The sequence below is a fragment of the Natator depressus genome, chromosome 10 (genome assembly GCF_965152275.1).
Source record: "Natator depressus isolate rNatDep1 chromosome 10, rNatDep2.hap1, whole genome shotgun sequence".
NCBI classification, from domain to species: Eukaryota; Metazoa; Chordata; order Testudines; family Cheloniidae; genus Natator; species Natator depressus.
The window spans coordinates 60,291,015-60,301,179 of NC_134243.1; positions in this window are offsets into that span (position 1 = coordinate 60,291,015).

Below are 10,165 nucleotides of genomic sequence, written 5' to 3' on the forward strand. Positions count from 1 at the left end.
TTATAAAAATATAATAGTATTCCAGGATGAGGGTTCAAAACTTTATAAAAACGTGATTGTAAACTGTAGTGGTTTTTCCCATTCTTGTAGCACACTGTTATTTTTAGTTTTAATCAGGGGAGATTGACTCTTGCAGGTTTCATTCCATAGATATGTCACATTTTTTCTTCTGTATTTTTCATAATCCATGTCTCCTATTCAATGATATTCAAATCACAATTTCATGGAGATCTCTGGTCCTACTCCAGAATCGTGTATGTCCTTGATTTTTTGTTTTTGTTATTTTTTCCCCTCACCAGGTAAGTCTTTATTCCTTAAATTGTTTTTGGATCACACTATCATGCAGTATGATGAAGCTATAGCGAATACACTCTCCTGGTGGTATTGTTTGTGCTGGATCAATATCTGTTGGTATTTTTCACTTGTGAATTTTATTTTGAACACATTTTTCACAGCAGCCTAGAATATTCCGGGCCAGATTCTTATCTGGCATAGCTCCTCTGAAATCAGTGGAGCTATGCTGACTTACATCAGTTGAGAAGCAGGCCCTTAACTTGAATATGTGTCAAAGAATTTAGTGACTCAGCATAAGAATGTATCCATTGCATGATGTGTAATAGAGCTGTGCAACTAAATTAATCAAACTGAAGTGAAATTTGAAACAAAAAGTTATTTCAAACTGAAAAATCGAAACACGAAACCTTTCAATTGTTTGGAATTTGTTTTGATTTTGGTTTTTCCCCCCTGACCAAAACAATTTGGCAAATTTAATGTGAATTTGCCTAAATGTTTTGGTCAACCCAAATCTACATTTCTCCCACTCTGAAAATGGGTCCCATGCTAGAATACCTTGTGTACCAGCCACTGCTTCAGACCCTGTGCACCGTCTGCTTGTGTCTGCCTGTTCCCCACAAACAGTTCCTGACAACTGCCTGTCCTCTGGACAGAGAGACTTTTAATTGTTTAGGGTCCTTCTGATCCATGTGTTCCCAGCCTTGGCAAAACAGTTGTGTAAATTGGCTGTTAAGGAATCAGATTCTTCACAACTTATAGCTTTGGTATTGTCTCTTAACTTTCTGACTTGTTTACTAGGGAGTGTTTTATCTGGAGCCATTGTCTACCCGTTTTTCCAAAAGCCCTGCTATTAACTAAACCAACATGTGTATACAGTAAACATTCCAATAACCAGGTCACATACAGTATTCCTAAATTATTACATATCAGCTTCATGTCCACCACAGGGCACACTATGCTAGCTGTGGTACAAACACATAAAAATATATTTGAAACCACAGTTCCTTAGCAATTCTGAAAAATCAGAAAAATTGAAAAAGGCACTCTCTGAGCTTGATTACCAACATGGCAGTAATACAATGTAGTTGTATCCTTGGATACTTACATGAAAAAGGCTACAAAATGATGATATATTGCACTGTGGAATCTGTCATAGAACCTGCTTCATGTTCTATTGACACTCTGCTATATCTTTCATTTTTTTGCCACACAGTCAATACATGTGTCTGCTTCTGCAAAAGTCCAAAACTTTTTTTACTCTCACACAATATTTTTAAAGAAGAGCTCCGTCATGGAAACTGTTTGCCTTTTAAACTTTCGGACAATGACTTTATATAAGTGATTAATCAGGAAAAAACACAAAGGACCATCATAAACCAGACACCAGTTCCAGTTAGGAAGTGAACTTTTGCTGGATAATGCATAAGGGAAAAAACCCCTCTTCTTCCTTAAATACAATTACTTGCATATTTAGGTTGACAGAGCTACAGCAGCCCTGCAATCCCTTTACTTCACTATGAGACTATAAATTACTATTGTAGCTGTATGCAGTGTAGTTGTAGTGTTGGATCATATTAAAGAAGTTCTGTATTAAAATCACAAATGAGTTTGCTTCCCCATAGTTTAAATTCCAGGGTATTACTAATTAAGAGGTCTCTTGGTTTTTGGTACTGTTTCTCTCCCTCTATGTGTGAAACTTGCAAGCTGCTAATTGTGTTAGTACATTCTAAGACAGAGTCTGTTCTCAAAGCAATTCACACAGAGACTCAAAGCAATACTCTAACAACAGAAACAGCACCCAGAGACTCCCCGCCCTTTTGTTGTATTAACAATTGTGATTAAAATAGAGATAGAGGATGTATGTGGATGGATACTTGGTGTGGATAATAACTGAATGATCAGGGAGGTGCCAGCCTAAGAATCCAGCGTCCATCAGCTGAAGAAGGCGTCAAGTGGAAATAACCAGAGGACCCCCGGAGGGCAGACTGCAATCCACCCAACAGCCTCAAGAATGGGAGAACCAAAGAACAAGATAACATCTGGCAGCACGGAGCCATCAGGAATGTGCCATCTGCTGATTGATTCAGCAATAGCATGATGAAGCAATTCCCACAGACTGGCCTAGGAAGAAATTCCTATAAAAAGAGACTCTAAAAAGTGAGAACTTTGGGGTCTGATTCTGCAAACCAACTTCCAGGAGCATCAGATGAGCATCTGACAAGGCCCTGCTCCCTCCTCATGTCCAGGCCACCTGGCCAGTGGCTTGGCATGAGCAACTCTAAGGCTGGTAACTATGATAACAACCTTGCAGAACCTGTGTGTGTGTGTGTGTGTGTGTATGAATGAATGAATGAATGTGTGAATAAAGATGAGATTGAATGGAATGTTTTAGCTGTAACTAACTGCTTACTATGATTCTTTCTGTATTCACAGTAAATGTGGTATTTTGCCTTTTTCCCTTTAATAGATCCTGCTGGTTTTTAATTTATTGGTACAACAGTAGCTGTTCTTAGAGTAATAAGGTTGGGAGGTAATAACTTTTATTGGACCAACTTCTGTTGGTGAGAGAGACAAGCTTTCCACACAAAGCTCTTCTTCAGGTCTGGGAAAGGTACTCCAAGCATCACAGCTAAATGCAAGGTAGAACAGATTGTTTAGTATAATTAGCACATATTCTGAGGGATCATTCAAGGTAGCTGCTCCTTTGGGCCTAGCGAAAAGACATAATTACTGTTGGGAGGGAGCTGTGTGGAGGATTTGGGAATGGAGGCAAGAGGTTGCTGCATGGATGAGGACAAGGTGGCTGTGTATAAATCAGCCGGGAGAGCCAATATAGAGCAGATGAGAAAGAAGGGAATAAGGGGTGATTTGGGCGTATGGGACATAATCTGATAGAACTCATATTTTTCCTATGTGGGCCGAAGAACACTCACAACATGCACTTTGAAGACAAGGGACCAGATCATTGATCAGAAAGGATAACTACTCAACATGTTCTCACTCTCCCAGAGGAAGGGGAATTATTTGACTTGCATTTCTACCCAAAACACAGGGAGAATTGTCCTTTTTTTTTTTTTTTTCCCTTCTAATAACTCCTCTAAGGTACCGCAATACAAGGCAGTGTCTAGAAGCAATTATATTTCTACGTATGTGGATCTACTCCAGTACCTGACACTGCTTGAAGGCCAGCTTACCAAAAACTTGTGTTCAAATATTTATTGTAAATGGGCCAGATCCTCAGCTGCTCCTTTCACCTCAGTGGAGTTACACTGATTTACAGCAGCTGAGGAGCTGTTCCATAAGCCAATTTACATAGTATATACATTGAAAATTGCATTCCTCACCAGTGCAACAACATGACTGACTGTGAATTCACCAACAAAGTAGTTTCAGCCTGATGATCTATTTGGCTTTAAAGCCATGTATTGTTCTTAGCAGGAAACATTTCTTTTACAGGATACTGGTAATAAGAAAAGTATGCACATTAAAGCATTTGAATACATGTTTTGAATATAACTTAGTGTGATGTACAAAGAAGCAAAGTGCATTTGAATACTGGTCACAAAAATGTGGAATTTAACCTCTCAACTCTCAGAAGAAAATGAAGATACAGTACAGTTGCTGATGACTTGAAGGCTTCAAAGTTATAGTGAACAGAACGTGAAGAAATTTCTCTCTTGAAAAAAAGTTGGTAGCAGCATTCAAATTAAAAACAGAGTGCAGGTGTTGGGGAAAAATTCATTGCTTCCTATACTTTTCTATCTCTGCATATTAAAATATCATTTCTAGCAATTACTTTTTTCCGTAACTCCTAATGATTAATTTCTCATGAGCAAATTTGTCTTTGGAAACCCCATATTCAATCTTTACTTTTTAATGTAGCTTCCACTACCATAATATATAAAAAATACTCAGTTCCAAACAAAAGAAAGAGTTACATGGACATAACAAGCCAACACAAGCAATACAATATAATCAAATTTTGGTCCTACCAAATTTGACCAGCATCTCCTAAATAACAGATAGTTCAGTATGCAAGTGGCCTCCCAACACATATAAAATACACAAGTTTTGGTTTTTAGCCCTGCTCCTGCAGTGCAGCAAAGATTAGGCTTTGTGTAGTAGAGAGTTCTTCATTCACTGTGGGGCTGTTTTAGCTTGACTCAATCTTCACGCTGCAAACTTTAAAGATAACCAGCAGTATCAGAATGAATAAATAATAATTAATAAATAAAACTTTTAGCAAAAGCTAATGAGAAGGTAGTAAACCCAACAAAATGGGCAAAGTCAGCATTGTCAGCTAGCCCATCACCATCTCGTGGAAATATGGATTCTCCATCTCCCAGATGTATACTATAATTTTCAGGAGCCTCTACAAGTGATAAAAGATGGAAATAATGAACTCAGTAACAAAATGTGCTATCAGGAGATACATCTTCAAAGCGACAGGACTACAGAAAATCAATCAGCTGATTTCTAACCCTGAGAAACTGGTGAGCAATTTTGCAGAGAAGAACTACTAATTAGATCAGCTCAGTCTTTGCCTCCAAAATATAGGTACAACTTTGTCAATTATCCAGAGCCAATGTGTCCTGGGTTCCATTCGCTCATTTTTACCAGGCTGGGGAGGGTCCCTTTTCAACCAGGTGTTCCCATTGAAAACCGGACACCTGACAACCCTTTGGTGAAAACAAACACAAAAGTCATTTAGAGCTTCTGCCATTTCCATATTCTCTGTTATTTTCCCCTCCCATTAGGTAATGAGCCTACCCTGTCCTCGGTCTCCTCATGCTTCTAATGTATTTGTAGAATGTTTTCTTTTTAACCTTTATGTCTCTAGCTAATTTAATCTAATTTTGTGCTCTGGCCTTTCTAATTTTGTCCCTACATACTTGTGTTATTTGTTTATATTCATACTTTGTAATTTGAACTAGTTTCCACTTTTTGTAGGACTCTTTTTTGAGTTTCAGATCATTGATGACCTCCTGGTTAAGCCAGGGTGGTCTGCTGCCATACTTCCTATCTTTCCTATGCAGTGGGATAGTTTGCTTTTGTGCCCTTAATAATGACTCTGAAAAATTGCCAGCTCTCTGGAACTGTTTTCTCCCTTAGACTTGCTTCCCATGGGATCTTACCTACCAACTCCCTGCCTTCTTAAAATCCATTATCTTTATTGTACTGTTGCACCTCCAACCATTCCTTAGAATCATGAACTGTATCATTTCATGACCACTTTCCCCCAAGCTGCCTTCCACTTTCAAAATCTCAACCAGTTCCTCATTATTTGTCAGAATCAAATCTGGAACAGCTTCTCCCCTGGTGGCTTTCTCCATCTTCTGAAATAAAAAATTGTCTCCAGTACATTCCAAGAACTTGTTGGATAATCTTACTTTTTACACTATTTATAGGGAAATGCTATTCTAGTTATATGTAACATGAATTAATTGCTCTACAGTATCTTGAGTTACTACATTTTAAAAGTAGCTCCTAAGTAAGCTTTCTAGAAATAATTCAGATGGTTGGATCTAAACCCTCTCTGTTTGAATTTTCATCCCTGCAACAAATGCTGATTTATGATTGTCTGTGTATTTTTCATATCTTATGTAACAGGTTGGCTTGCCCTGGGGCTGAAGAGCCTGCCACTAAGCCAGCCCTGATTACAAGATGAGCCCCACCTGATGGGAATTAGATTTTCAACTATAAAAGGCAGCAGAAAGCTACAGAAAGGTGTGGTGAAGAAAAATAGTTGGGACTGCTAGAGGCAGGAGACCTAGCAGCAAGCTAGGGAAGCCTAGGAACAGAAGACTGTGTGTTGGTTTTAGGAGTTTTGAGTTCTGCCTTTGGCACACTCTCTCGCTGCCTAGTAATAGTGAATTAAAGGGCTTTGGGCTGAGAAGGTGACTCAAAATTGAGTGAGTTCTCAAAGGGGTGCTGGGGAAGGGGCACTAGTAATTAGTCACAACGTTACAGCTTAGTAAGTTTAATAAAGCATGATGCTCCCTGTATAGGTTCTAAAACTAAAATACATACATGTCACTGCATATGTACTGTGTGGTGACTAATGGGGAGGATAGAGTCTAATTAGAGATAATACTCTGATGACACTGTGGAAGTGATTCAGAGCTGTTATCTCCTGAGCTCCACATCACAGATTATGTCTACATTTATGGTGGCATGTAGTGTATGGATGCTGCTTGCCCCTCTAGTATGGGTATACATAGCAGTGTAGAGGGTGAGGCATTGTTAGGTGAGTAGAGTACCAACACTCCAGAACCTCAGACATACAGATAAATGTATCTGTCTTCTTGATTGCTTGTATTTTCCATTTAGTGACACCTAGTGGCTAGAAGCTGTTCAGCGCTGGAGAAGAAAAATGAATTTATGTATGTACCCGCCGTGGCTTTTTGTGCTCAACCAGTGCCTACTGCATCTACACTGCTATTTTTAGCACCATAATGTCTCCCTGCTGCCAGAGCCTTTCCCCTCAGAAGGGAAAAGCTACAGTAGCAGGGAAAGCTCTGGTGGGAGGAGGCAGTGGGGGAAAAAAGCTATGGGAGCTCCCTGCTTCCTTTCCCCCTGCCAGAGTTCCACTGCTATGTGTAGCTATGCACTGCATTGTGCACACAGCCTGCTTTTCACTGCTGCACGTAGTTAAATGTATCCTACATGCTGCTGACCCTGTAGACTTGGCCTCAAGAGGCACATCCAGAAAAGCAGGGGCCTGTGCACTCACTGAATTCTGGGCCTAAGTTCCCTTTGTCTAGGGCTGCTTTAAGTTACAGCTGAATTGAATGACTATCTATGCCAACCCAGAATAACCAGAGCAAAGTGCTCTCCAACCATGCCCCCTCCTATCCTACAGCCCTTGGTACGGGGGTGTGCTGGAAGAGGCCAGAGAGTGGTGGACAGCCGGTGCAGCAGCCTGTGGGAGAGGCTGCCCTAGACAAGGTGGATTTCCTGGTGTTCATTCACTCAGGGTCATTGACTCTAATCAAAGCACAGAGCCAAAGACCAGGATTGTGTTCCTCACTCTGCAACAGATTTCATAAGTGAAAGCATATCCTTCCCACTCCTGTCCATTATTTCCCCCTTTCATAAAATGGAGGGTTTTTTAATGTTTACTTGCCTGATGAAGGTGTTGTGGGACATTCAGATCTGTACAGTGCTTTGAGATTTTCAGACAGAATATGCTATAGAAAAACAAAGTATTATTATTACTGCCTTAAATATACAGAAACCAAGAGTGTATGAATTTGTACTGTATAACACAATATAGCCATGTATTATTCCACCTATATAGATATGCATCGTTGTAGCCGTGTTGGTCCCAGGATATTAGAGAGAGAAAGTGAGTGAGGTAATATGTACACTTAAATGGATAGGCAGAGAGTAACAGGTCTCAGTAAGGTCCTCGCATTTGCATGCTGTGCTGGCCTAACTTTGACCCTTGTCTCATAGCTGACATGGCAGCTACTTCAGCCACTGCATCCTGGTGCTGGAATACCAGCAAAGCTTCCACCATGAGGAGGTACCTCTGACCTGGATTATGCTGACATTAGCAAATCAAATTTCCTAGATTCAGGATAAACCAGAAGAAAATATACTGTCAACTGTGCAGAGAGAGGTAAATATCTGAAAGAAATTAAATGCATTTAGTTTTGAGGATTTTTAAAAATAATTTTTTCTTATTTAAAACAGCACATGATTTTTATGTTCTGGTGCTGAGTTGTTTTGGTTTTTTGTTGATAGCTTTACTCCATTTGTTATATAGAAGTGGTATTCATTCATTTATTTGTATTTAATTTTATAATGAATTGAAGAGATGGATATTAAGCTTTATTCTCCATTATTTTTGGTAAGATTGTCAGTCTTGAAAGTTTGGAGATATTTTCAAGAAGAAACTTTGGTCACTTGGGGCAAATCGATTGGGTAAAGCATGCAGATCTACTCCCTAGGAAGTATTTTTGAAGGTGTAACATCTCTGTTGCTTTTACTCAGACATACAAATAAACTTATCTGTCTTCTTGATTGCTTGTATTTTCCATTTAGTGACACCTAGTGGCTAGAAACTGTTCAGTGCTGGAGAAGAGTGCTAGGAGAAGAGCGCTAGTGAACTTCAAATGTTTATAGACCTTCTTTAATTTTATATTCCATAATATAGTAGTTATGTTGCACTTTACAAAAAAAATGGAGGAGGACATGATTTTAACAGCATAAGTCATCTGCACGCTCACTGACAAATATAATGTTGCCCCGATATTTCTTACAATTTAAAATTTTCAAATTGTATATCATACTGCCTAACTTCTTAAAATTACTTAACTTACTAAGAAATGCAACATGCACTAAAATCATGTAGCTTCTATATTCTCCCCCTGCTAATGCTCCATCTTGTTACAACAGGCAATCATTCTTTAAAAAACATCCAGTCAGATTGTAGGGCTGATGACATGAGGCATGATAACCTTATACCAGTGTTCCCCATGTGAGAGCCAGACATGTCAAATCCTTATAAATGAGAAGTTGCAAGTCTTCCTATAAGTGCATGTGGTATTTTATCCTTGAAAAGGACTGAGCCTTACTTTCATGAGAGCTAGCATAAGTGATATCTCAAGACCAGTGATGAAGACAGGCTGAATTTTTTAGAGGATTGTGGGGGAAAGAGGCAAATGGAAAGGATTTATAACAAACTGTAGCCTTATTTGGGGTCTGATTTTGAAACTGTTATTCACTATGAGTGGTATTTACTTGTGCAAATAGTCCTATAGTCTTCAGTGGAATTATTGACATGAGTGAAAAATACTCATGAGATAAATACATGTTAATGATGAAAGACTGGGGTGAAATCCTGGCCCCATTCAAGTTGATGGGAGTTTGGCCATTAATTTCAGTGGGACCAGGATTTCACCCCTGGACAGAAAGCATCCCTCAGTTAGTGAATTCTGCAAGCGGTAGCATGTATGTCAGATAGTTGAAGCTGGTTACACCTCTACCAGCAGACCAAATTCCCTTGGGGTTATGCAGCCTAGGCAGATATAATACTGGTAGCCATTGTCCCTCCCTAATACTTTCTTCTGCCCTGCTCCTGTGGAGAATGAGGGATTGGGAGAAAGAAGCTACTTACTCCCTCTTCTCCCATTAGCAGAACAGGATGGATTTTGGTTTCTGAGATAATGGCAGCTAAAATAGCTTTTTGATATCAACTTAGCTAATAATAGATAATGATTTTTAGCCAAATTCAGTGCTTCAAAAAGAGTCCTGAAGATCTTAGCATTTCTCATATATTAAACAGTACTTTAAACAAAGGTATTGGAAGTAGAATCTCAAATATTCATTTGTATTATGTGCTTCTTCAGTGGTTCTCAAACTTTTTTACTGGTGACCCCTTTCACATAGCAAGCCTTTGAGTGCGACCCCCTCCCCTTATAAATTAAAAACACTTAAATATATTTAACACTATAAATGCTGGAGGCAAAGCAGGGTTGGGGTGGAGGTTGACAGCTCACGGCCCTCCCCCCCCATGTAATAACCTCACAATCCCTTGAGGGGTCCCGATCCCCAGTTTGAGAACCCCTGCTCTTCTTGGTCCCCATGTGTAGTTCCACTTCTGCCAACAGGTGTTGGCTGCAGGGTTCAATGACATGGTGGACAAGATAAATTCACACACTAAATGGAATGATCATGTAATGTCCAGATAGATGATATATTTAAGGGCATTATAGGAAAACACTTAGCAGGATTACAGCATCCATATAATGGACTAAGTGGACTCAGATTGCCCAATAAGCAAATTAGAACTATTTGTGTTCTTGTCCTCTTGGCTAGAAGTATCTTTTCTTAAAGGTGGGAGGTGAGGGTGGAGGAGAGAATT